The sequence below is a fragment of the Pelodiscus sinensis genome, chromosome 2 (genome assembly GCF_049634645.1).
Source record: "Pelodiscus sinensis isolate JC-2024 chromosome 2, ASM4963464v1, whole genome shotgun sequence".
In the NCBI taxonomy this organism is placed as follows: domain Eukaryota; kingdom Metazoa; phylum Chordata; order Testudines; family Trionychidae; genus Pelodiscus; species Pelodiscus sinensis.
In genome coordinates, this window is record NC_134712.1 from 209,875,257 (window position 1) to 209,901,609 (window position 26,353).

Below are 26,353 nucleotides of genomic sequence, written 5' to 3' on the forward strand. Positions count from 1 at the left end.
ACATACCCTAAAGCTCCTGCACTTCAAAAAAGAACAACACTCTTCCAACTGTAGGATAGTGTTGCATTGTAACTGTGTTCAGAGATTGTCATATTTGATATTTCAGACAAACAATCCTTCATTCCTTATATCTGTGTTAAAAAAGTTAAGGGATATTAACAACTGTGACATGCTGTAGAGCTCCTTGCTTTGGAACAACAGAATGAGCAGATAATATAGATATGTATTATGTAGATGGCACATTATAATATGATCGAAGGATAGAACTCTTACAAATAGAGCAGATCGCAAAACTACATTAGGTAATACAACTTGGAAGAATTGAGATTTTATTTGTATAGGCCCTAGACTGCTGAATGAATTTGCAAACAAAGACTGATTAAACATACAAATCCTGATTAAAAAGTTAACCAGTTAAACAGAATGTTAAACATTCCATTTAACCCTGTGATACCACAGGCAGTGAGCCTGGCTTGGCTGGAGCAGCCACCTACCCATATCATGAATGGGAGGCTGCTCTAACCTGGCCAGGCCTGCTAAGGAGTGGGCTACTCTGTCCAGGCCAGGCCTACTGTACCGGGGACAGGGGCTGCTCAGGCCGGGCCTACAGCGTTGCAGGCAGGGGTCTGCTCTGGCTGGTCCAGCGCACCACACTGCTGGTGGGGAGCTCCTCCAGCCTAGCCAAACCCGTGGCATAGTGCTGTGGGCCGAATCAGAACATTGGGGAGGATGCTGCTCCAGCCCAGCCAGGCCACTGGTTAACCAGTAAGCATCGCCCAGTAACAGTTACCTGTTAATATTTTAAGTGTAGGCTAGCCTAAAGTGACATGAAGAAGTAGGAAAGAAAATCAGGTAAATAACAAAAAAACATATATTAAAAGACTACCTGGTGCCTAAAGATGCACATAAATACCTAGTGGAATTTACAGAAGCACCTGCCTGCATCTTTGGGCACCTGAATACCTTTGAACGTCTGTCCAAAATTATTAGGACTAAAGAGAACTAGAGCAGAGAGGAAGCAAGTCAATAGGAAGATGACACCAAGGGAAGGCACCAGACCCCAATATAGAGAGGAAAATATAAACCCTTTGTAATGTAGTTGAAAAGTATAGGATGAGATATGAGTGCAAAGAATGGGGCCGAGTACAACATGTGTGCCTTCTATAGAGTCCAACCACATTTGCAGGTGTGAAAGGGATGTGTTGAGGCCTACCCAGAATATGTCAAATGAGCACCAGTTTAATTGTAAGTGGAAAGGAAAGGCAGAATTGTCAGATACAGGAGATAAAAATACAAACAAAATTTGATTGGTTGACCAACAATAACCCCGCTTTTAGGGAAGTAAGTAACTCAGACAGCAGTATGCAACAAAGTTCTGATTACCCCAAATGGAGCAGACGAAAGTTTTTTGTAAGGGCAGAATGAGACAACAAAAATCTAACATCAGCAATTGTCAGGCGAGTGGAGGAGTACCAAAATACCGAAACAGGGTATATAAGGTTGGCTGAAACAGACCACGAGTGGACGGGTTGCGAATCCAAAAAGCCAGGTCTGATCCACCAGGGCTCCCTCCCCGGCGCTGAATCTCGCTGCCGCACGTAAGCTCCGAAAGGGAAACAAATAAGCTCCGAAAGGGGAACGAATACCGGTCGTAAGTTGCAACGAAAAATCCAAAGAAAGGAAAAACAAAGAAAAGAATATCTCCTGAATCTAAGCAATGCTTCTATCTTTCTTAACGTGAGTATTATATAATTGTTAACTCCATAAATGGTTTAAAGGTAAATCAGGAGGGTATATCTGTAGGAGAAGTTATTATTTCTTGGTTTTTTTTTTACTGTACTGTTTTTCTACTTTTTCTTTGTATATTATATTGTCTTAAAAGAATAAAAAATAGTGAATTGATTTAAATGGAAAATTATAAAGTAAACAGAAAAAATAAATAATCTTTGTTTGACCCTAAAAAGCAGTATTCCTCTGTCTGTGGTTTCAAATCCTTTAAAGAACCAAACCCGGTTACCGAAAGCAGGGAGTACAGCAACTACTACCAGTTATGTCCCGCAGGTGACAGGGCAGGAGTCCTACCTTATCCTACACTAACTAGCACAGGTGAGTTTGGTTGTAGAAATGTATTTTTTCTCTACACTTTCCTGAGGGGTAAAGCAGTGGATGCACTTTCCCTCATTCCCAGAGCTCTGGGAAGACATTGTCAGCTGCCCCTGCCCTGTCACCAGTGAGAGATAACAGGTAGTAGGTCTTGTACTCACTGCAATTGTGATTGACCTCTATACAAGGCACACATGTTGGGGGAAGTCTCCTTGTATTCTTCCCCCATTCTTTGCAGACCTGCACAAGGGTCAGACTCTATTTCATCTTATACCTTTAAACTAAATCACAAAGGGTTTATTTTTCTCCCATCTATCTTCTAGTCTGCTGCCTCCTGTTGGCATCATTTATTCTCTTAACTTGTTTTCTCTCTGCTCCAGTACTCTTTGGTTCTAATCGTTTTAAGTAAAACGTTCAAAGGCATTCAGGTATGTATAGAGATGTGGGCAGAAATGTTTTCAAAAACATTTCCAGCTGAAACCTAGGAGACAAAATCTGTATGGAAGGAATTTCTCTGCTGATTTTCTCACCTGTTTGAACTTCTTTTATTTTGCCTTCTTTTTTGTTGATTCTGATTACTACTTAAGTGTAAATTAAGGCAAGTACACATTCCTTCCTCTATCTAGGACAGACCTTGGGTAGGCTGTGGGGTTTGGGACATATCCCACACAGGAAACTTGCAAATTCACATGCTGTATTACCACACATTTTACCAGGACAGCACAGGCCAACAAATTACAAGTTTTCAAATGATACCTTACAAGGCATACTTTGTATAAAGATTATTGGAATGGTGTGTAGGAAAATACAGGGGTGTTTTCTGTCACAATAGGCATCTACTCTAGAGACAAAACCATTATTCCACATTAAGATGTATCTAAGAGGTGCATGAAGTGATGTTCTTAGCTAAATACAAGGGCTTTTTAACGTTAGTAAGGTCCTGCACTTTGGGTGACGAGGAAATTGTTTATAATATAGAATACTGTTATCTATATGGATAACCATTTTTGTTTTCCTAATCTCTTTTGCAATTTTAAAGTGAGTTTTCTTATTTAGATCCTGTTTGCCTTTTTAGCACGTAAAGAATTATTGAGTCACCATTAAAGCTATAAGATAACGGAGTACTTACCTTGTAGTCACTTCCTTTAATGCATTATTTGCATTAGAAGACCATCAGTGTTATGGGACTTATGCTTTTTGTGTTAATTCAAGAAATTATAAGCGTGAACACAATGAGGACACCAGAATTTAAACCCATACTATTGTGTTTGTGTAGAGCAGTGTTTCTCAAAATAGTCTGCGAAACCACTTTGAGAAACCTGTTAACTGGCTGCTCTGGGGTGTTTACTTAACAGCACCATAGCCACAGGGCCTTGCGGCTCCTATTGGCTCCATTTTGCCAATTGCAGCCAAGGGGAGCTGCATGGAGTGGTGGCCTGGCCCATTCCGCTTCCCGTGGTTCCCCTTGTCTGCAAACGGTGAAACAGCTAATAGGAGCTGCGAGGCTCTGTGGCCACAGCACTGCTAAGTACACACTCCAGAGCGGCCAATTAATAGGTTTCTCAAAGTGTTTCGCAGACCACTTTGAGAAACACTGGTGCAGAGAGATCTGTATGTATGGACTGGATCGTAAGCAGGTTAAGCACTGATGCTTCTAGCAAATAAGGGTAATGTTAATCCATACGTAAGCCTCTTTGTGCTTGTTAACACCATGCCTCATCCTGGTTCTTCAATCTAGGATAGGTTTCCTGTTTCATTATCAGAAATAATACTGACCATAACTGTAATTGAGTTACATTCTTCAGTTTCTCCATTTGTAAAATAATACTTTCCTCCTTTGTAAAAGTCCTTTGTGCTACAGATAAAAAGCATCATATAAGAACTATGTATTTTTAGGGGCAAATACAACCCACCCTTGTAGCCTCACATATCTACCATCTTCCCCACCATATGCACTTTCTCCCCTATTTTTGAAACAGAATAGTGCCGCTTCACTGCAAAGTAAGAGACTAGAATTGGGGGTTGAGAGCAGCTGTGCAAGGTACAGAGACCAGCTCTGTTGAGACTCCCTGCAGAAGTACAGAAAAAGTGAGCTGAAGTGGTGCAATGGAAGGTTATTTTCCAGCCTCTATGGCGTGGCTCCAAGAATCACTCTTGAATGCTTAGAAGGGAGAACATTTGCCCTTCCCTGCTCCCAACGGCAGATATATGGCAGGGCGAGTGGGGCGGTTGCCCTGGGCCCTGCGCTTCAATAGGCCCCGTGCACATGCTACTACCTGTTGGCTGTGGCTGTGGCACATGCACAAAATTGTGTTGCCTGGGCCCCGCAAAACTCTCATCCGTCCCTGCCTGCTCCACAAGTTCATAAGTCCATGCAGCAGTTTGTTCAGCTCCTCAGGTTTTTTCCCTTCCCACTTTCCCTAAGGAGATACACAGTATACATGAAAAATAGGTCCCAAAGATTTAGCTTTAAGTGAGAACAAAATATTCAGCTGAAGCTGAAGGAACCAAATAGAATAGTCTGCATATATATGGATAGCTCTGATCCCTAAATACTCTGCATAGAACGTTTTTTTATTAAGCCCTCCCTCCCCCAAATATAGTGAGTATGTTTAATTTTCATACATCTAAGGCTACGTCTAGACTGGCCCCTAATTCCGGAAAAGTCATGCAAAGCAGGTAAGTCAGAATAGGGAAATCTGTGGGGGATTTAAATATCCCCAGCGGGATTTAAATAAACATGTCCGCTGCTTTTTTTCCGGCTTGGGGAAAAGCCGGAAAAAAGCTTCTAGACTGGCGTGATCCTCCGGAATAAAGCCCTTTTCCGGAGGATCTCTTATTCCGCTTTCAAGTAGAAATAAGAGATCCTCTGGAAAAGGGCTTTATTCTGGAGGATCGCACCAGTCTAGACGCTTTTTTCCGGCTTTTCCCCAAGCCGGAAAAAAAGCGGCGGACATGTTTATTTAAATCCCGCGGGGGATATTTAAATCCCCCGCGGATTTCCCTATTCTGACTTACCTGCTTTGCATGACTTTTCCAGAATTAGGGGCCAGTCTAGACGTAGCCCTAGATATTAGACTTTAAACTAGGAACCAACTTTGGACACCAGCCTTTATATTAAATCTTTTAGAATTATTTTTTTTACTATTCTCCATATTTCACTTGCATTCATGAACTGAGAACCTTACTTTACCTCTAGCTAAACAGGGATGATGTATCAATACAATAAAGTCAAATATCAGTTCTAAATTCATGCTGAGTATATATGACTTTTCCTCTTACATTTTTTTTTGTCCTTAGTCTTCCGCAGTTTTAAAATTTATTTTTCTACTTATGGTGATATTTTCCATTCAAACAACCATTTCTTGAAGCTATAGGGGGATTACGGGTGGGAAACCTCTGGTCTGTGGGACACATGCAGTTTATCAGGGTTAGCCACTTGCAGGCTGCTGGATGGTTTGTTTACCTGAGCATCTGCAGGCACAGAGTCCTGCAGCTTGCAGTGGCTGTGGTTCACCATTTGGGTATGTCTACATTGCATTCCTCCTTCAAGAGAGGAATGCAAATGAAGTGCGGATTTGAATTTCCCGTGCTTCATGTGCGTAATCATGGACCGCCGCTTTTCCAAAATAGCATCTTTCAAGAAAACAAACGCAGTCCCCGAGGGGTTATTTCAAGAAAAAATAACAGAGTAGAGTTATTTTGAAGGAAGAGTTTTTTCTCTAAATACCCTATTTTGGAAAAGCGGCAGTCTGTGATTATGCAAATGAAGCACAGAATATTCAAATCTGAACTTTATTTACAATTTTGCTTGTCTGCATTTGCATTCCTCTCTCGAAGGAGGAATGCAATGTAAACATACCCTTTCTGACCAATAGAAACAGCGGGAAATGGTTGCCCAGCCCATCCCACTTCCCGCAGCTCCCATTGGCTGGGAATGGTGAACCGCAGCCATTGGAAGCTGCAAGCAGCCATGCCTGCAGCTGCTCAGGTAAACAAACTGTCTGGCTGTCCTGAAGTGGCAAATCCTAAGAAACTCCATATGACCAGCAAGCTGGGGGTTCCCCACCCAGATACAGGAAACCCAGAAACCTACACTCCTTACTGAGGAAAAAATCCTATTAATCAAAGTAGCCCATTCCAACAGCCATTGTTCTAGCCTAAGTAGAAGTTGCTACTAAATAAAAATGACTGACAGTAGGAGATTTATGCTAACTTACTTGCAATGTGGCAGGCTCACTCCACAGGAGTAGAGTTGGGGAGGGTTTTTCAAAATAATTCTATTTGGAATTGTTTTTAACATTTATATAGAATATTTCATAATCTGAATTGAAATAACATTCATAAGATTGTCACTCTGTATGTTGATCAAGCCACATAGCCCACCTTCCTATTCTCTGGGGCTCTCCACTACCCTGTCCTACTGGGCTAGAAGCTCTGATCTCCTCCAGCCAAGGCACAGAGTTGGGGTAACCATCCCCAGCAGAGCAACATAGACACTGTTCAGCTCTGGGAAAGTTCAGTTATAGGGCTGTTGACAGCATCCAGGAATGCAACCTCCAAAAGGGACCAAACCCCCAAATAAATCTGTCTTATTCTGTATAAAAGTTTTATCCAGAGAAAGTTCTTTAGGTCAGCCTTCTTTATCAATAAAAGAGAGATGTCCACAGTGGTTATATCCTCCTCCCTAAGTCGCATCCCCCTCCCTAGGTAACAGTTACTTATGCTGGACTTGATAATAAACAAAAGTGTTTTTATTAAGTGTAAAAAGTAGGGTTTAAGTGGTTGAGGTGAAAACAGATAGACCAAAGTAAGTTACTAAGCCAAAATAATCAAAACATGCCAGCTAATTCTATTACACAGTCAAGGCTGTTCCCCACTCTGGCTCTATGAATGCAGAAGTTGGGGGTATGCAAAAGCGCTCCAAAACCGTGTCTCTACAGGCACTGGTACAAAACTCCCCTCCTCCCCAAAAAATCCTAATACCCAGATTTTGGGGTGCTCGCTGCCACCATGTAAGTAATTCCAAGAAAATCAGAGAAGAGATCACTTGGGAAATCCCATCCTTAATGTAAAGCTCTTCCCCTCCTCCCTTCCCCGCCCTCCTCCTCCCTGCCCCCGCCCCGCCCCGCCCCCCCCCCCCCCCCCCGGGCGTCAACCTCCATTTTGCTTGGAGTTGGGAAAAACAGAGGGAATCCACAGAAAACAATGGACTCCGCTCTTTTAACTAGGCACTTAGTCCTAAGGACACAACAATCAACCAATACCGGTTAATTAGAAATAAAAAAACAATCTTCTGATATCAAAACAAAACTACAGTTGCAAGCATAGTAAATTGGCTAGATGGTAAGAGCCACCATTTGATATAGATACTCAGGGAAAGCAACTGGACTATAATCCTTAGTCATAAAAGAGAAAAACAATTAGCCAGCTCAGATAGGATTTCCAAACCCCCAAACAAGGAAAACAATAAACCCTGATAGACTATCTAAACTTTTCCCTGCTTACTCATTTTTAAAAGTCTGTTCTAGGGGTATGTCTAGACTACATCCCTCTGTCGCCAGAGGAATGTAAATTAGACATACTGAAATTGGAGCAGGGATTTAAATATCCCACGCTTCATTAGAATAAAAATGGCTGCCACTTTTTGCCGATGCAGCACTTTGCTGGCAAAAAGCAGCAGTCTAGATGGGGATCGGTCGACAAGGAAAGCCTTTTCTGACTGATCCCTTATGCCTCATGCAACAAGGTTTACAGGATCGGTCGGAAAAGGCTTTCCTTGTCGACCAATCTCCGTCTAGACTGCCGCTTTTTGCCGGTAAAGTGCCGCATTGGCAAAAAGCAGTGGCCATTCTTATTCAAATGAAGCATGGGATATTAAAATCCCCACTTCATTAGCAATTTTGGTATGGCTAATTTACAGAGGGATGTAGTCTAGACATACCCTAGGAGACAGAAGCATCTCCCTTCGCAGTTGCATTTACTTGGGGGGAGGGATAGCTCAGTGGTTTGAGCATTAGCCTGTTAAACCCAGGGTTGTGAAGTCAAACCTTGACAGGGGCATTTAGGGATCTGGGACAAATCTGTTAGGAATGGTACTTGGTCTTGCTGTGAGGGCAAGGGACTGGACTGGACTTGACTTGACTTGATGACCGCTCAAGGTCCCTTCTAGCTCCTTGAGATAGGTATATCTCCCTCAATACTTTGGAGAAACTGCTCTGATCTCCAACAACAAAAGAAAAATCCAGTTTGAAATTCCTACCTGCGTTGTTATTAGTTGATTGCCTAAACCCACCCAGTTGATACCTTTGCTAGGTACATGAGTTAACCCATTAATCACTGGGTGATGGTCAGCACTCCTAATTATGACACACACTAAGAAACTTGTTACATGCAATTCTCATCTCAGGCCAGAGTTGATCTTTCTGGGTGCATCTACACAGCACCCTAAACTCAAAATAAGATATGCAAATTGCATATATTATTTCAATTGTATTTTGAAATAGCATAATTCAAAACTTGGCGTGTCTGCACAGTGACAAATTTCAAAATAACATGCTATTTAGACACATCTCTCAACCCTCATGGAACAAGGGTTATAGGGATGTCAAAATAGCACGCCTGTTATTTTGAAAAATATTTTGAAATAACAGGCATGTTTAAAAGATGTGGGTAATTAATTTGGGATATCCCGAAGTAGCCCCGCTGTGTAGACATACCTTTTCTGACTTTGGTCCAGCAACTTTGCCTTTTGCTACAGTTCTTTGTTTACAGGTCTCTTCGCGTATATCCTGTTAGGGTGGGGAGGCAATTTTAAAAGCCAGCTGAAGACAAAAGATTCATTGCTTTCCATTCCTTAAATAAACTTTCCCCAGGGCAGTAACCCTTTATTTAGCTCTCCAGAGCTGCATGGAAAAATACCAGATTCAAGATGGATTCCAGCATCTGGTGACATGCTCAAATGTCCTCGTAGGACCTACCACTGTTTGGGCTTACAGGAAAGACAGAATCATTCATAGATTGTTGACTTGTTCACCCAACCATTAAGTTCCTAAAATATCATTATTGGCTTTTACTAAAATACCTGGACTCATACAACAAGTTCCCACTTAATATTTCTAACTTCTCATACAAGAAAGATACATGCACAGAAATAGAATATACACATTCAGGGGTGAACAGACTCTTGAATGATAGGTTACATGACCTATTTTGCATAAAGTGTCTTTGAGTTATGCATATTCATATGCATAAGCCATTTTTCATAAAGCATGAGGGGGGCTGTGACAACACCTTCCAAGTTTTACTTCCTCCTTAACTATCTTGCACTGTAGTGACCTTTCTTCTGGCAAAAGAGGGTGTTGCCTTCAGAGCTACGTGTGTCATGACTCAGGTATTTCTCAGAAGTCATGGGAGACTTCACACACACACACACACACTGTGTGTGTTTCATTTGCAGTCTTCCTATTAGCATGTGACTAATTATGTCTTCCTGGGACTTGAACTCACATTGACTTGCTAGGCCAGCTGCTTATTTAATCACATCTAGTTAGCTATTTATATCAAGCATCAGTTAAGGTGGGTGTGACGGGCCGAGTGAGGCCTGCACTGTGGCAGGCGGGACGGGGTCCATGCTGCCGACAAGGGGAGGGGAGGAAGCTGCGCCAGGGGACCACTGCCGGGGCGCTGAACTAACCTGAGCTGCCACCGTGGCCGGTGGGGGGGCCTCCACTGGTTGGACCCCGGGGCAGGGCAACGCGGCACCAGGGAGGGACTGACAGGGCCAGGAGACAGCCAAGGCCATGATAGAGCCTGGCAGAGCTCAGACCGACCTGCCGGCTTGGGGAGGGGCCCCAGCGGCGGCAGAGGAACGCTACAGGGAGCCGGAGAGGCTGGCCCGCTGGCGGCCCACCACGTCACGGTGACGGGGGGAGCCCCGGACCCAGGCCTGGCGTCTCTGAATGGGGGGATGCCGAGGGGGCAGTACAGCATCCCCAGACACACCATGGTGGGGCCCTTGAAAAGGGCCAACGAGCAAGCAGCGGTGCGGCTCCCATAACTGGAGTCGCCCGCTGAGCTGGGGGGAGCGCTTTATTCCTCCTAGGTGGCAGAACCGGAGAGGTGTCCGGGAGGGGCCGCGCACTGACCCTGGACCAACAGGGTCCGACGAAGTGGTAAGCCCGACGAACTCTGCAGAGGGGCACACCGTGCCGGAGGGGATTAGGAAGCAGCCTGGGCAGGGCGCTTCTGGTGCCCGTGGGCTGACGTGATTCAGGAAGGAGCCCCATTGGTCGGGTAGGAGTTTAATGACCTATCCACTAGGGCCCCAGGCTGGGACCCAGAGGAGAGGGTGTATCCGGGTCCTCCTAATCCCCCCGACTCCTGGATATTACTGTTGGCCGCAAGGTGGTGGGAGAACTAGGGTATGGAGCCTGATATTTGGCTGTCTGACCAAAGGGGATAAGGACCCTGGTAGATCCAAGAACACATAGGACGATGGGCCTGCAGGGTCTTGCCCCCATTCAGGGGTAGGTGCTCGTGCCCGTAAATCCGCCCCTGGACCCAAAGTAGCGACGGTGGGGCCCGCAGGGCCTTGTCCTCTTGGGGGACAAGCGCTCGTGCCCCAAGGGGACCATCACAGTGGGCTTATCATAAAATTCTGAATGACATTACAGCCCTTATGGGTAGGAGTTCTACTGAGAACACTTTCACTTTGTGGAAAACAAAAATTGGCGGAAGGCAAATAGGGGGCCAAGAATACCACAAAACAAACACATGGTTTGTATTCTAAAAAGTATTAGCAAATCATTTGTTTTGCAGAAGTTGCCCAGCTGTAGTTATTAACCACTTTGAGCCAAATATAGCTCTCGTTGATCGTGGCCACATAATCGGTGCTATTACAGATTTACAGTGGTGTAGAAGAAAGTCAAGAAATCTTATGCTGGGCCTTACTAGAGTTGGTTAGTTCCACTTGGTTTTGAGCAGCCAGAGATCAGTCTAAGTATTCTTGAAACTGCTCTAACTGGATTATAAAAATGCAACACTGACTTAAAAGCTGTCTGAACTTACCATTTATAGTCTTGCAACATGCAGTCTGGCCAGATCAGACACTCTGAGCCAGTTTCAACCTTATTATGTACATCCACTTCAATACTGTGGAAGGCTCTCAGCTAATCTTGGTGGGTCATCAGTAGTTTACCACTCCAGCCAAGTCACCAAGTCCAAATGAACCCCTTTTAGGGTATTAAAGAGTCCAGTGAATAAACAAATTATCTGCTCTTGTTAGTGTCTACAACCCTAGCTCTGTGCTCTTTAAATTCTGCCAGATGTTCAAGTTCCCAAATAAGCTGCATCATTATGGTTGCCAACTTTCTCAACTGCCTGGATGCCATCTGCGGCAATGGTGTCCAATCCACCCAATTGGGAAAATCAGCAACCCTACCCATCCTCTTTTTGAGGTTTATGTCACTTTACCAGTGGCTGGTAGGGAAACCAGCCCCCGCCCCTCATTACTCTGGGTTCTAGCTAGCTATAAACAATAGCTACATGCTGCTTGGGTCAATTCATTGCTGCTGCTTCTTAGCTGACCTCTTAAGCTTTATTCTTATTAGGTTATTAGGACTTCTTTCTCCCATCAAACCCAGCCAGAAAACCTCCAACTAGCTAAAGAGCAGCACCCTCCTTTTATCTGAGCCAGCAGGTCCCTTATTAATTAGTAGCTCTTGTAGACGTAGGAGGATCAAGTCTCTAGTTTTCAACATGGTTGTTCCAGAGATTCCTCTCTTTGCCAGTTTGGAGGACCCACTTTTGTTGCTTTTTTCCTGTCAGCTGACTGCTTCTTGAGGTGTTGAACACCTTGTCACAAATACTTACAGATATTCTCAAGCAACTTTATTTGATTACTCTGTTCTGCTTTGAACTCTGATTCAAAATGAGCCTTGGCTGCTGCTTATTTGCTCCAGAAGAGAGACAATATTTGCATAAAAATATAAGCCAACTGCTTTTGCAAGAGAACCTGAGGCCCAGGACAAAACTGAGAGGATGGAATTAGTTTGGCCCAGAATGTGAATTTGGCCAAGGCTAGACAAAGATGTGTCACACAGTTAAGAACAACATCAAATACACAGAGAATAGAGCGATGCAGGTGTTCAAATAGTAGCTGGAGTTCAGAAGTTGTCAAGTTCAGACAAATGAATTACCATTACTTTAACTGTTCATGAAAAAGGAGGGGGTTGACTTATTGAAGTGCTGTTTGAATTGCTCTAGTTAAAGCTCTAAGGGTATGTCTACACTTGCAGCCTATTTCGGAATAGGGCTGCAAATGTAGGCATTTGGATTGCAAATCAAGCCCAGGATTTAAATATCCCGCGCTTGATTTGCATCTTCCTGGCCGGGCGCCATTTTTGAAATTTACAAGCCCGGAATAACTGCCCGCATCTATACGTGGCAGTGAAACGGGCATTCGAAATAAAGCCCCATTTCGAACTACCTGTTAAACCTCATTGAAGGAGGAATAACAGGTAGTTTGAAATAAGGCTTTATTTCGAACGCCCGTTTCACTGCCGCGTGTAGACGCAGGGAGTTATTCCAGGCTTGTAAATTTCAAAAAATGGCGCCCAGCCCAGAAGATGCAAATCAAGCGCGGGATATTTAAATCCCAGGCTTGATTTGCAATTCCAAATGCCTACATTTGCAGCCCTATTCCGAAATCGGCTGCAAGTGTAGACATACCCAAAATCTAAAAACTTCTGTTAAAGCTTTGCAGTATGCTTCCTCAGTTTGACATTTCTTCCTGTGCTTTTCGGTAGCTTATGCTTGTTTAGGGGAAAAGATTTTTAGACTGAAATTTCTTAGGCTTGTTATCATTTCAAAAAGTTGCGAAAGTTTTACAGAAGGTTTTGCAAAAATTACCTGTGTGTGGTAAAACTGTTTATACAGAGTGGGTATGTGTCTGCTCTACAGTGTCAGCTCAGGCTTGAGCCTACCTGCCTTCTGTCTATACACAAATCTCTCAGACCTGGACTACGTCTTGACTACAAGCTTCTTTTGGAATAAGCTTTTCCAGATGCAACCCGCCATCCCGCATTCACCATTGCTGTCTGGAAACTCACCATCCCAGACAATTACCAGTCAGTGGGCAACCAGTTCAGCATGGGAAAATCCACCGTTGGGGCCCTCCTCATGGAGGTAAGGCATTCTTGGACTGCAGTCCCTGGAAGGGATAAGTCCTGGAAAGGGGGACCCTAGGAAATGGGTGTGGGAGTGTGGAGGTGGGCTGAAGGTGGGAGAGAAGCTGTTCTAGGGTTAAAAATGCAGAGTCGCAAACCCTGGGTTCTCTAATATGGATAAGTAGTGTCGAGTCACTCTAACCCTGGGTTACAAAGCACTGTAGACATATCCCGCTGGTGAAATCCACATCACCGGAACAAACATAGAGTGAATGGGATGTAAGAGAGTAGTTGACTCGTTGACTACCCAATAAATCTAGGCTTATCAGGTAGTTGAGTTGACTACTCACATTTCCCCTCCTCCCGCCTCTATATCAGAGGCAGCAAGCGGGAGGCGCAGGAGCCAGTGCTGGGGACAGCTGGCTTAAAAGTCAATTCCCCCCAGCTTGGTCTCCGTAGTGCCGCCTGCCATCCCTTCGCTGCTGCCTCTAGCAGAAGCAGTAGCCCCTGTTCACGTGTATGTGGGGGGGTCACAACTCCCTGCCGGGACCCCCAGTGGATAGGGGCTTCTGCTGCAAAATAGCCCCTGTTTGCGGCAGCCTAGCCGCAACAGGTGCTGCTGCCGGCTGGGCAGGCAGCCCAGCTCAGTCCTGGCTCCCACCATCTCTGGGACCAAACCCCGCTGCGGCTCTGCAATTTAAAATGCAGTAGGAGCCGGTACTGAGTTGGCTGCCTACTGACTAATCGAGTCAATAGAATTTTTATCAACTACTAATGGGCTTTGTAACATCCCTGGAAGTTAGGAATCTACATGCATTATAACATCCTTGGCGTGGCCCGGCTGCAACAGGGGCTGCTGCTGGCTCGGCAGGCAACCTGGCTCAGTCCTGGCTTGTGCCGGGACTGGGACCAAACCCCACTGCGGCTCTGCTATTTGAAATGCAACATCTTCATTCTCAAGTGTTGTATACAGAAAAAAAGTTTGAGACACCTGAATAGCCACTCAAGTCCCGATCTTCAAATGTATTTAAATTCCTAACTGCCATTGAAATCTGTGGCACACCAGGGCTCACTGAAAGTACAGGGACTGGTCAGAGAGGGAGGCTTTGCATCATATCAGCATGCTGGAGTTTTGTGCCATCCACTATGAATTCCATGCCTTCCAGGAACATATCAGACACTCAGTGGTTCACATACTCACCAATAATATCACCAACAATGCACTATGCAAACAAGGAAGGGAGAGTACATTTCAAATTGCTCTGCGTAGAGGCAATCTGTGGTAATTTTGCATCAAGGGTGATATTTCAATATTTGTCCATTTACCCAGACTATAAAATTATCTCATGGGGCATCTCAGCAGGTATTTTTCTCTTCAGTCCCTGAAGATGAGTGTCCTCCAGGTAATTTTCACAGTGTGGGGCATTCCCACAGTTGACCTGTTTGCCACAAGGGAAAACAGGAAATGTTACCTGTTATGCTGTCAAGGGGCCTGCAATCCATGTTCCTCCTCCAATGCTGTCCACTGCAGCTGACAGTCAACCGTCTTATATTCTCTTTCTCCAATCCTGATGATTCCTCAGGTCATCTTTAAACTCAAGGAAGGCTTATCTTCATAGCCCTGATGTTGCTGAGACAGTACCAGTTCTCTGACATTCTTGTGCTATTGATTCAGGCTCCCAATCTGCTTCTTTCCCATCCCAACCGAGTCATTCATACCTGTGGCTGCATTTGCCACCCCATACTCAATTATCTGCACCTCATAGCGTGACTGCTGCAAGGTTAAATGAGGAAGAAGAACAGCGCTAGGAGGGTGTCCAATAAGTCCTATTCAATAGTATGATGTCATCTTCTAGGTTGATCTACTTAGCAAAATGGTCCTTGTCCTGTGGGATCCAACCAACTCTGACTTCTATTCAGTACACCTTGGTGTTCTTGCTACACTGGACTTGTGCTCAGTTCTCCTATCGTGCATTGGGCTTCAATATCAGCATTTTATCCCCCTATTCAGAGAAAATCAGTCTTTACCAACACTATGATGACAAGATTTCTAAAAGAGCTTCTCTATTTATACTTTCTTGTGCTAGAACTGGTACTCTTGCTGGACCTAAACACGTTTTTGCTAGCTCTGGTAAGGCATCCATTCAAGCCCCTGAAGCCCTGTCCACTGCACGTCTTGTGTCAAAAAACAATATATATCTGGTAGCCATTACGTCTGTAAGGAGGATGTGTGAGTGGCAGGCTCTGATGTCAGGCCCTTCTTACACATAGCTCTTCAAAGACAAGGGAACTTTTTGACCACACCCAAATTTTATCCAAAGTGGTTTCTCAGTTTCATTTGACCAAGCAGCATATTTACTTGTGTTTTTCTCTAAGCCACATTTATACCCTCAGAAACAGCACCTGAGTGTCAGGCAACCTCTAGCCTTTTATTCAGATAGGAATGAACCGTTTCGTGCTTTGCCTTGCCTCTTCATGTCTTATGAAGAAGCATGAAGGGGCAAGTGGCCTCTGCAAAGACTATCTCTAGATAGCGTGACAAAGCGCCTATGAAAACTTGGTGGGTCCTGTGCTTCCTGGTGGATCTGCTTGCCTTAGAGGCTCACAGCAGCCCACAGTTTTAGGCACCACAGCCAGGGTTTTAATTTGCTGTTTGTTGAGCTCTTTTCATCATTGGTGAGAATAAACTCCACAGTCCTTTTTCTGGAGTGGAAATGGGGAGGTGGGTGTTTGGGGGGAATCAAGGCCCACCCTCTACTAAGGGTTCCAGCCCAGGGCCTTGTGACAGTAGTTGCTCATGTGAATCCCTGTCACCTGCTCTAATACAGTTCCAAGACCCCGGGCTACTTCTCCACACCTTCCCCACCACCTTACTTCTCTCTGGTTCATCCTCCTCATTGTGATCTCCTTTCCTCCTACTTCCAGAGGCGCTCTCTTCCTCCCAGCTGCATGCACCCTACAACTCCGCACCTCAGCCAGGAGCGGTTTGAGGCGGGCTGCGGCAGCTGGCACCCCAGGTGGAACACGCGATCGGCACCCCCGCCTGAACAGCCGTCAATTGAGTGACATCATCATCGGGCACCCCGGGCGCCCCATGACATCATCATAAGGCGACGCATTGAAGACAGCACCATTGGCAATGGCTGAGTTGGCCTATAGTCACAGGCCGCCCCTGACCTCAACTAATTTTTTTCTCTTCCCCTCAAAAAAGGACAGTTATGACTGTCCCTTACCATTTAAAATATTGACAGCTGGGCCCTGAGGAATGTTCCTGTGAAACCTGCCTACAGTTTAAGGAAAATAGAATAAAGGATATTGTGAAAGTGAAAGCCTTACTTACTACATTTCAAATTTATTTTGCTGTTTTTATTTTTTTCTGCACCTTCACCGAAAGATTTAAAAATTTCAATACTCAAAACCACATCCATTGTTTTACTGTTTAATATTCCATTGTGATGGAGTCATGTTAAATTTTTTGATTGCCAGTGCCGGATTTATTCCATCAAAATCAACACAGTTTACTCATTGCCTGAATGTCCTCCTCTGCTCCTGTCTTCAATTGATCCATGAAATGTTTCCTCAGGCTGAAACTTGTCAATAGTATTTTTTGTAAAAAGAAGTTTGCCAGCTAAAGATTCTTGTCAGACTGGAATTCCAAGTCACAATACCAACAGGTCACTGAACTGCAAACCAAGAAGCATTGTCTCTGGTAAACAATAGGCAATTTCTAAATTACTTTTCATGCTTCAGCAAATCTTTTCATGGAAGATTAATTACTTTAATCAAGCTATTGTGACTCTCTGAAAAAATTCCTAGTGTGTGCCAAAACCATGATAGATATGGTATGTGAAAAGAACAAATATTTAATTGGTGTATATTATAGTATTAGCAATATATTTAATTATTTGGGATAGGCACATTCCGCTGGATAAAATAGGGATTAAAAAAGAACATTTGAAGTAATTAGCCCTTGTTTGCTATTTACTTTGTCAGATACTGAGTTTTCTGGTTTTGGCATAGGCTGGAAATATCAATGGGAATGGAATATAATATATATGATCCATCTGAAGCTTGGAAACCCTCATGTGAAAATTTGTTCTCAGAATGTTTTGATCACAGTTACAAGTCTAATCCAAAGCCCATTACAGTCAATTTTTCAGTGGATTTCAGAAGGTTATGGATTAGAGACTTCCACACTAGAGTGACTCAGATACTTTTACATACTTACCTGAACAAATCTGAATCTTGTTATATTCTGTGTGCTATGTCTACACTGCAAAGTTAATTCGAAATAACAGCCATTATTTTGAATTAACTTTAATAGCGTCTATACATGCAAACGGATATTTCGAATTTAATTTGAAATAGCGGAGCCCTTAATTCAAATTTGGTAAACCTCATTCTACGAGGAGTAACGCCAAATTCGAAATAGCTATTTCGAATTAAGTGCTGTGTAGACACATAATTCGAAATAGGGGGCCTCCAGCCCTTCCCAGGGAGCCCCAGTGGCCACTCTGGGCACAACCAGGAAAACTTACCCTCCTCTCCTTCAGCCCCAGAGCCATTAAAGGGGTAGACCCTGGCCACAGTGCCTGTGCCAGCTCCAAGCCTGCCAGCCCAGAGCCAGCAGTGGCCACTGGGGCCCCTTACCCAGTGGCCCTAAAACATGAGCCAGCAAGACACTGGCAGCCAGCCCTCCACCGCTCCCCAGGAGCAGTCTGCCAGCTCCCAGGAGCCTGACAGGGGCTGGAGAAGGTGGGCGCCACCCTGGTCCAGGGTGGAGATCATGAACCTTATTCAGGTTTGGGGGGATGCCCCCAACGTCCATGATCTCTGCACTAGATGGAGGAATGCGGCCGCCTATGGCAGGATAACTGCCAGCCTGGCCACCAAAGGCCACATGTGAACCCAGGAGCAGGTCTGCATGAAAGTCAAGTTGGTCCAGCGAGACCCCCAACCCTGAGCCCTGAGCTTCCCCTCCCCCTTCTTCCCCTGGCTTCCCCCTTCCAGCTCCCTCTTCCCAGGTTTCCCCCTCCCCTCTCCCACCCTCTCTCTTCCCCTCTTCTACCTCCTTTTCCCAGTCTCCCCAGGGGTTCATCCTCCTCCCCAGTTTTGTTCAATAAACCCAGTTTCTATTTTGAACGTACGTGTCTTTTATTTGACATCAGGAAGGGGGGCTAGGGAGGGGTAAGTGGAAGGAGGTGAGGGAGGAATGGGACACAAACCCCGGGTTGGGAGGACCGGGGAGGCTCTGAGGGCTCCTTGGGGTGGACGCTTTCCCTCAGGGTGAGGGGGAAATCTCACTCCCCTGGGGTACAGAGCCCCCAGAAGGGTTCGAGGCTGCAGGTCAAATCAAATCAGTGAGACAGGAGAGAAACCTAGAAGAGAAAACTTTATTATGCATGCATGCAGGCTGGCAGCCGTAACAGTCAGCCCTGAGTTACAGGGTTTTTGATCCTTTATACAGAATGCTTAGACAGTTCAGTTGTGGATTGTTATTCTTTAACATATCAAAGTCTCAGCAGAAGTACTCTGAGACTTCTGTTCACCCCAGGAGTGCTAGAAGTAAGTTTTACAGTACAAAGGCACATGAGAATGTGGAGTGAGTGGTCTTACAAGGCAAACTGTGACAAAGATAAGAGTTTACATGATAATTTGTGACAGACTAGGAGTATCCATGAACCTGAGATAGTCATTTGTAAGGGTCTTTGATTAGAGTTAATTTGATTTCACTCTGATACAGGGAGAGAGATCTGGAAAACTTTTAACCCTTACAGCAGTTTTCTTTAGAGAGTTTTGATTTCTGCACAGTCCCCCCTTTGACACAATTGGAGTTATTTGATTTTCCCCACAAGGGTCTCCTGGATCCTGACAGCCCCCCGATGGACCCTCCGGATGGCAGCCTACAGCAAGTGCAGCCAGGCTGATGGCAACAACCCAACGAAATGCACCGACGTGCCCAGGGGCAGCTCTGGCTCCATGTGGCCGAGTGCTGTGGTGTCCTGAGTGCAGGCACTCAGGGCACTCCAAGACACTACTGCTTTGCTGTCCCCCATCGAGGCAGACAAGCAAGCGGGGAACTCTGAGAACTTTCTGTCCGGGGTAGGGGTAGAGTCCCTTTAAGCACGGAGCTCAGTTAGCCTCAGGCAGCAGCCCCACACACTAAGTCCTAACCTGATACCCTGCCAGCACTGGTTCCAGCCAACCTTAACTTTGGTTCAGGGTCCACTGAGTGTGGATGCACTATTTCGAAATAGCAAAATGCTATTTCGAAATAATTTTTGTGTATAAATGCGTTATTTCAAATTAGCTTAATTCGAATTAATTGTTAAGTTAATTTGAAATAACACTGTAGTGTAGACATACCCTGTCTTTCTTAGTATATATCCATAACACTTGAATGGATTACTTATGGGTCTAATTCAGGCCGCCAGTACTTCATATGCATAAACAAAAAAAGGTAGTCAGGAAAGGAAGCAGAGGGTGCATGTTTTGTGCTCTGAACAGAAATCACACATGAGAAGCATTCCAGGAAGGGACCCAGAATTCCAAAGTGTGAAGAGCATTTGCATGTACATTCCTTTTGTCTGGCTGATCCATATTTTGGTCAGATTACTTTGTTCCTGGTGTAATAATAATAATGATAATAGTGGATTATGCATGAAGCTATGGCATTTAAGATAACATTCAAAGTGTTGTTTAAGCACAAGAAATTCTGCTATTAATTCTGGAGAGATTTATATAGGATCTGAATTTGGCTAACTTGTGTGATCTTTCTATGAAAGATTAAAACTAAACATACAGAAACTTAAATGTTGAATCTGTGTAAAACTGGTAAGTTTAAGTTGATGAATCTGGTAAGGATGTTAAGAAAAGGGTAATTGACTAATCATGTACTCATTACAATTTGTATCAAGTACATGATTAGTTGATAAGTGGCCGCCCTGTGGCACTTCTGTTTAAATGTAGTAGGAGCAGGTGCACAGGCAGCCTGGCTCCTACTGCATTTAAGCTGCAGAGCTGCAGACGGGGTAGGTCCCAGACCCAGCATGATCCAGGACTTAGCAGTCCTGATTCATGCCAGATCTCAGACTGCTTCCCCTCTGCCTTCCCTGCCTACTGTGCCTACCATAGGGTACGTCTAAACTACATGGCTCCGTCGACGGAGCCTTGTAGATTTGTTTTTTTGGCAAAGGCAAATGAAGCCGCAATTTAAATGATCGCGGCTTCATTTAAATTTACATGGCTGCCGCGCTGAGCCGACAAACAGCTGATCAGCTGTTTGTCGGCTCAGCGCGCTAGTCTGGACGCTTCCCTGCCGACATCAAAGCCCTTTATCGGCAGCCCCGGTAAACCTCATCCGATGAGGAATAACGGGGCTGCCGACAAAGGGCTTTGATGTCGGATGGGGAGCGTCCAAACTAGCGCGCTGAGCCGACAAACAGCTGATCAGCTGTTTGTCGGCTCAGCACGGCAGCCATGTAAATTTAAATGAAGCCGCGATCATTTAAATCGCAGCTTCATTTGCCTTTGCCTATCTGTCTAATCTACATGGCTCCATCGATGGAGCCATGTAGTCTAGACACAGCCATAGAGACAGTGCTGGGGGAACCCGCTTTTAAGTCATAGAGACAGTGATAATAGAGGCAGCAAGGGGGAGGCAGGGAAGTGAGTAGTCAACAGGAGCGGCCTGAGGCTGGCTGTGGCAGCTGGCGCCCCAGACGGGAGGCACGATTGGTGCCCCTGCCTACATGGCTGTCAATGACCATGACGTCATCATCGGGTGCCCAGGGCCAGCAGTACCCTAGGCAACAGCCAAGTCTGCCTAGGCTCACGGGCCGCCCCTGGCAGTTGACTCAACTACCTGACAAACCTAGGTTTATCGAGTAGTCAATTAACTGACTACTCTTTTATATCCCTAGAATTAGATCAGCAGATGGAGGAAAGTGATTATTCCCCTCTATTTGGTACCAGTGAGGCCACATTTGGAGTATTGCATCCTCCACTACAAAAAAGATGTGGACAAATGGGAGAGAGTCCATCACAGGGTAACGAAAATGGTGGAAATGAAAATGATTAGGGGGCTGGGGCACATGACTTATGAGGATAGGCTGAAGGAACTGGGCTTATTTAGTCTGCAGAAGAGAAGAATAGAGGCGGGAGGGATTTGATAGCAGCTTTCAACTAACTGAAGAGAGATTCCAAAAAGGATTGACTTAAGGCCATTCTCTGTGGTGACAGATCACAGAACAAGAAGCTATGGTCTCAAGTTGCAGTTGGATTGGATATTAGGAAAAGTGGTGAAGCTCTGGAATGGGTTGCCATCCTCGCTGGAATGTTTTAGTTGGGGTTGGTCCTGCTTAATCTTTGATGGTGGTTCTATGATTCTATGAATTATTCTATATTAATGAAAAAATCATCTGTCACTAAAGATGGCACATAATACGGATGAGGTACTGCTTAACCCTTCACTAACATTAACTCGTTAGCCCTTTACCACTTATATTGCATTTTGACTTATTTTAGAAGTGTGTGATTGGTTATTTTGGAAAATAGTACATTGAACTGTTTTCCAGCTACTGAGGAGTAATGATGGGTTAAGTTTTGTCTTAATGTTTATATAGTAGCAATTCTAATTTACATCCTTACAGAACCAAGAATCCCTTACCTAAAAGGAACATAAGCAAGTAAGAAGCTACGCCAGGTGTTGCAATGCTCAGTGTCACAACACTTAACTTTTTTGAGCCTTGAAAAATTTCAGGAACAAAACTGCAATCAACAAAGCCTGAGTTAGGGGACTCAATTCCCTATACAGTGAATGGGAAGAGAGATAGGCATCTTACAGTATGATGATCAATGTGGGGAATTAACACTAGGCTTCGTCAAGTCTGCCTGGTAAAGTGCCCACAGAGACTATCTATGATGCATATGGAAAACCTCAAAACCACTGGCTTGCAAGTGTTCACTGACAGCCGCTCTGGCTATACCTACTGGATGCAGCTTATGTTTCTGGCCACCCATTTCCCCATTTGTGGATTGCTCTGGGGCTTTGGTGGGAGACAGGAATCCAGACCTCTGGAGTGAGGCAGCAGCGAGTATGATCAAAGGCAGAAACTTAGGAACCAAGGAAACTTTTACCCTGAAAACTTAGGCCCTAAGTAAGTTTAGTCATGCACAGGGTTTGGTGGGAATTCTGTGGATTTCAAGGGAGTCTAAAACTGGAACTCTGGCTATGTCTACACTGCATTCTTTTTCCAGAAAAAGATACACAAATTGTGAACTGCAATTTGCGTACCCTTTTCTGCTTTTTTTTTCTTCATCTACACGGGGCCAAATGTGGGGAAAACCTTCTCTTTTTGAAGACCCCTATTCCTCATAAAATGAGGATTGCAAGGATTCCTCATAAAATGAGGAATACAGGGCTTCCAAAAGAATGGGCCTGCTTTTTCAGAAGTTGTTCCAAAAAAGCAGATGTGTTCCCTGGATACCTCTGGTATCCCGGAAGAACACTGTAGTGTAGACATAGCCTCAGGTGCCTAAGTACCTTTAAGGAACTGGGCCTAAGGCACTCCTCTGAAAAGTTAAAGACCATCTAATTTGACTTTTGTGACTTTCAAATATGAGTGCCATTATCTACAATGTGCATGATTCATATGCTGAAATATTGTCTTTATATATTTCTATGAGACCACTGGATTTTGACTGTTAACACTTTAGTTTACAGGTCAGTTCAGTTTAGTTATTCTCCAAAATATTATCAATTGCAGGTCTAATGACACATCAGCTGAGAAGCCTTCACCCAATGTTATTTCCCTACCCTTTCTGGTACATTTAGATGTACATTTGTCACTAGCTTGACTATGAACTAACTTCTGATTCAGGGGCAACATCTCCACCTTGTGATGGCAAGTAGTAAGTGCATGCCTTACACTTTAGTCGAAGTCCGATCCTGCACCACAGAAGCTGCTGTGAAATTTGTCATCAATGGCAATAGAAGCAGGACTTACGTGCCAAAGAACTTGTATAGGAATTGTGCCCATTATGCCACTTCTACATTTGGCTCTGTCAATAAGTCTTCGGCTCTTTGTTACACATTTGTGTAATTGATTCAGCAGTCACACGCCTATACCAATTAATTCCACTTCTCCAGCTGTGAGAGTTTGGTTTTAGCAGCAGGAGGGGGATGCGCCCCCTGTTCTGTCCACTCACCAACCTCCCTCTCTCTGGTCGCTGTTGCTTTTGCTGAGAGAGCTTGTTAACGCTAATGACATCATTCTGGAGAGAGAGAGAGTGAGAGAGAAAACAAATTAACCACCCAAAATACTAAAAACATCCACACATTTATCAATTAAAACAAAATATTCATAATCAAAACCAACTTAACATAAAATAAGACCCCCCCAATAACAAACATCCATCCAAAACTAACCCAGCGCCAGAAGTGACCCTTGCATCCAACAGACCATCCGCATGCCCAACCCCTGCAGTACCTCCTACTTCTTTGTAGCAACTTTTGTACTTGAAAGCTGTTAAGTCCCTTCTTAGTCTTTTCTTTTCCAGATTAAACAAATCCATTTATTTCAATCTTCCTTCTAAGACATGTTTTCTGGAACTTTAATCATTTTTGTTACCGTACTCTGAACTTTTCCCAATTTGTCCACGTCTTTCCTGAAATGTGGCACCCAGAATTGGACACAATACTCCAGTTGAGGCCTAATCAACAAGGAGTAGAGCAGAAGAATTCTCATGACTTACTTACAATACACTCCTGCTAATGCATCTTAGAATGATGTTTGCGTTTTTTGCCACAGTGTTATGCTGCTGGCTCATATTTACCTATGACCACTCAATCCCTTCTGCAGTGCTCTTTCCTGGGCAATCATTTCCCACTATGTATGTTTGCAACTGATTGTTCCTTCCTAAGTGGACTATTTTGCATTTCTCCTTATTGAATTTCATCCTCTTTATCTTGGACCATTTCTCCAGCTTATTCAGAATCAGATCATTACCTAAAATATTAATGAGAATATTGAATAGAGGCCATTCCAAAAGTGATCCCAGAAGAACCCCACTCACACCCTTCCAATGATACCAACTGATAACTACCGAGAACAGTTATCCAACCACTTATGCACCCACCTTATAGATGGAGCTTATAGTAGCTCCATCTAGGTTGTATTTCCCTAGTTTGTTAATAACAATATCATGTGAGGCTATATCAAATGCTTTACTAAGGACTAGATATACCACATCTACCACTTTTCCTCTAGCCACAAGACTTGTTACCTTGTCAAAGAAAGCTATTAGGTTGGTTTGATGTGATTTGTTTTTGACAAATTCATGATGACTTACTTACCACCTTATCTTTTAGATGTTTGAAAACTAATTCCTTGATTATTTGCTCCATTACCTTTCTAGGTACAGAGGTTAAGATGATTGATCTATAATTCCATGGTTAGCCTTATTTCCCTTTTTATAGATGGGCACTATATTTGCCCTTTTCTAGTCTTCTGGAATCTGTCCTGTGTTCCATGACTTTTCAAATAGCTAAATGCTCAGATATCTCCTGAATCATCAACTTGAGTATTCTAAGATACATTTCAATAGGCCCTAGTGACTTGAAGACATCTAACTTTTCTAAGTTATTTTTAACTTGTTCTTTCCCTATTTTAGCTTCTGAACCTACCCCATTTTCATTGTCATTAACGTTGTTAGGTGTCCAATCACCACCAATATTCTTGGTGAAAACTGAAACAAAGTCATGAAGCACCTCTGTCATTTCCATATTTTCTGTTATTGTTTTTCCCTCTTCATCGAGGGCTTACCCTGCCTTTGGTCTTCCTCTAACTTCTAATGCCTCTGTAGAATATTTTCTTATTACCCTTTATGTTTCTAGCTAGTGAGAGCTCATTTTGTGCTTTGACCATTCTAATTTTGCCCCTACATATGTGGTATTGTTTATATTAATCATTTGTTATTTGACCTAGTTTTCACTTTCTGTAAAATTCGTTTTTGATTTTCAGATCATTCAAGAGCTCTTGGTTAAGTCAGATGGTCTCTTCCCAGACTTCCTATCTCTTCTATGCAGTGGACTAGTTTGCTCTTGTACCCTTAACAATGTATCTGAAAAACTGCCAACTGTCTTCAATTGTTTTTGCTCTTAGCCTTGCTTCCCATGAAATCTTACCTACCAATTCCCTAAGTTTTAATTGTCTACCTTCTTGAAATCCATTATCTTTATTTTACTGTTCTCTCTCCTACCAGTCCTTAAAACTCTATCATTTCATGATCACTTTCACCCAAGCTGCCTTCCACTTTCAAATTCTCAACCAGTTCCTCCCTATTTGTTCAAAATGAAATCTAGAACAGCCTCTCCCTTAGTAGTTTTCTCCATGTTCTGAAATAAAAAAAATGTCTCCAATACATAGAGCCCCGCAAATCCATGGATATCTGCTTTATATCTGCAGCTCACTTCTGCAGATATGTATGAGGATACACATTTTGTTTCTAGACCTCTTCATATTTGCCAGTATCTGCTTTATATCCTGCATCTCCACCTCTGCAGATTTCAGTGCCTATATCCACGGCTCATTATTGCAAATACAGATTTTGTATCCACACATTGGCTCTACCAATACATTCCAAGATCTTGTTGGATAATCTGTGCCCCCCATGTTATTTTCCCCAGGTATCTGGACAGTTGAAGTCCCCTATCACCATCATGTGCTTTGGATAATTTTGTTATTGGTTTATAAAAGGCCTCATCCACTTCTCCTTGTAAGTTGTCTGTAGTAGACCCCCTATCATGACATCATCCTTGTGTTTTTTAAACCCTATTAGCCTTTCCCTTGAGAAGTCTGTGTCTTATTTCCATCTCAGCCTCAATCCAAGTGTATACATATTTAATATATGGCAACACCTCATCTTTTTCTCTTGCCTGTCCTTCCTGAGCCAGCTGTACATACCAATATTCCAGACATGCGTATTATCCCACGTCTCTGAGATGCCAACGATGTCATAGTTAGGGATGTTAAAATGTAATTGGCTAACCATGTAACTGCTAAAAATGTCAGTGGTTACAT

At 43.9% G+C, this 26,353-nt stretch overlaps 1 long non-coding RNA gene across 1 annotated transcript; it reads left to right on the forward strand.

The window, feature by feature from the left end:
* The first annotated feature begins 1,345 nt into the window (after positions 1-1,345).
* LOC142827336 (uncharacterized) lies at positions 1,346-16,751 on the forward strand. The gene is made up of 3 exons (XR_012902042.1): positions 1,346-1,737; positions 13,066-13,290; positions 16,197-16,751. It is a non-coding gene; the product is annotated as an uncharacterized LOC142827336 (long non-coding RNA).
* The last annotated feature ends 9,602 nt before the right edge of the window (positions 16,752-26,353 follow it).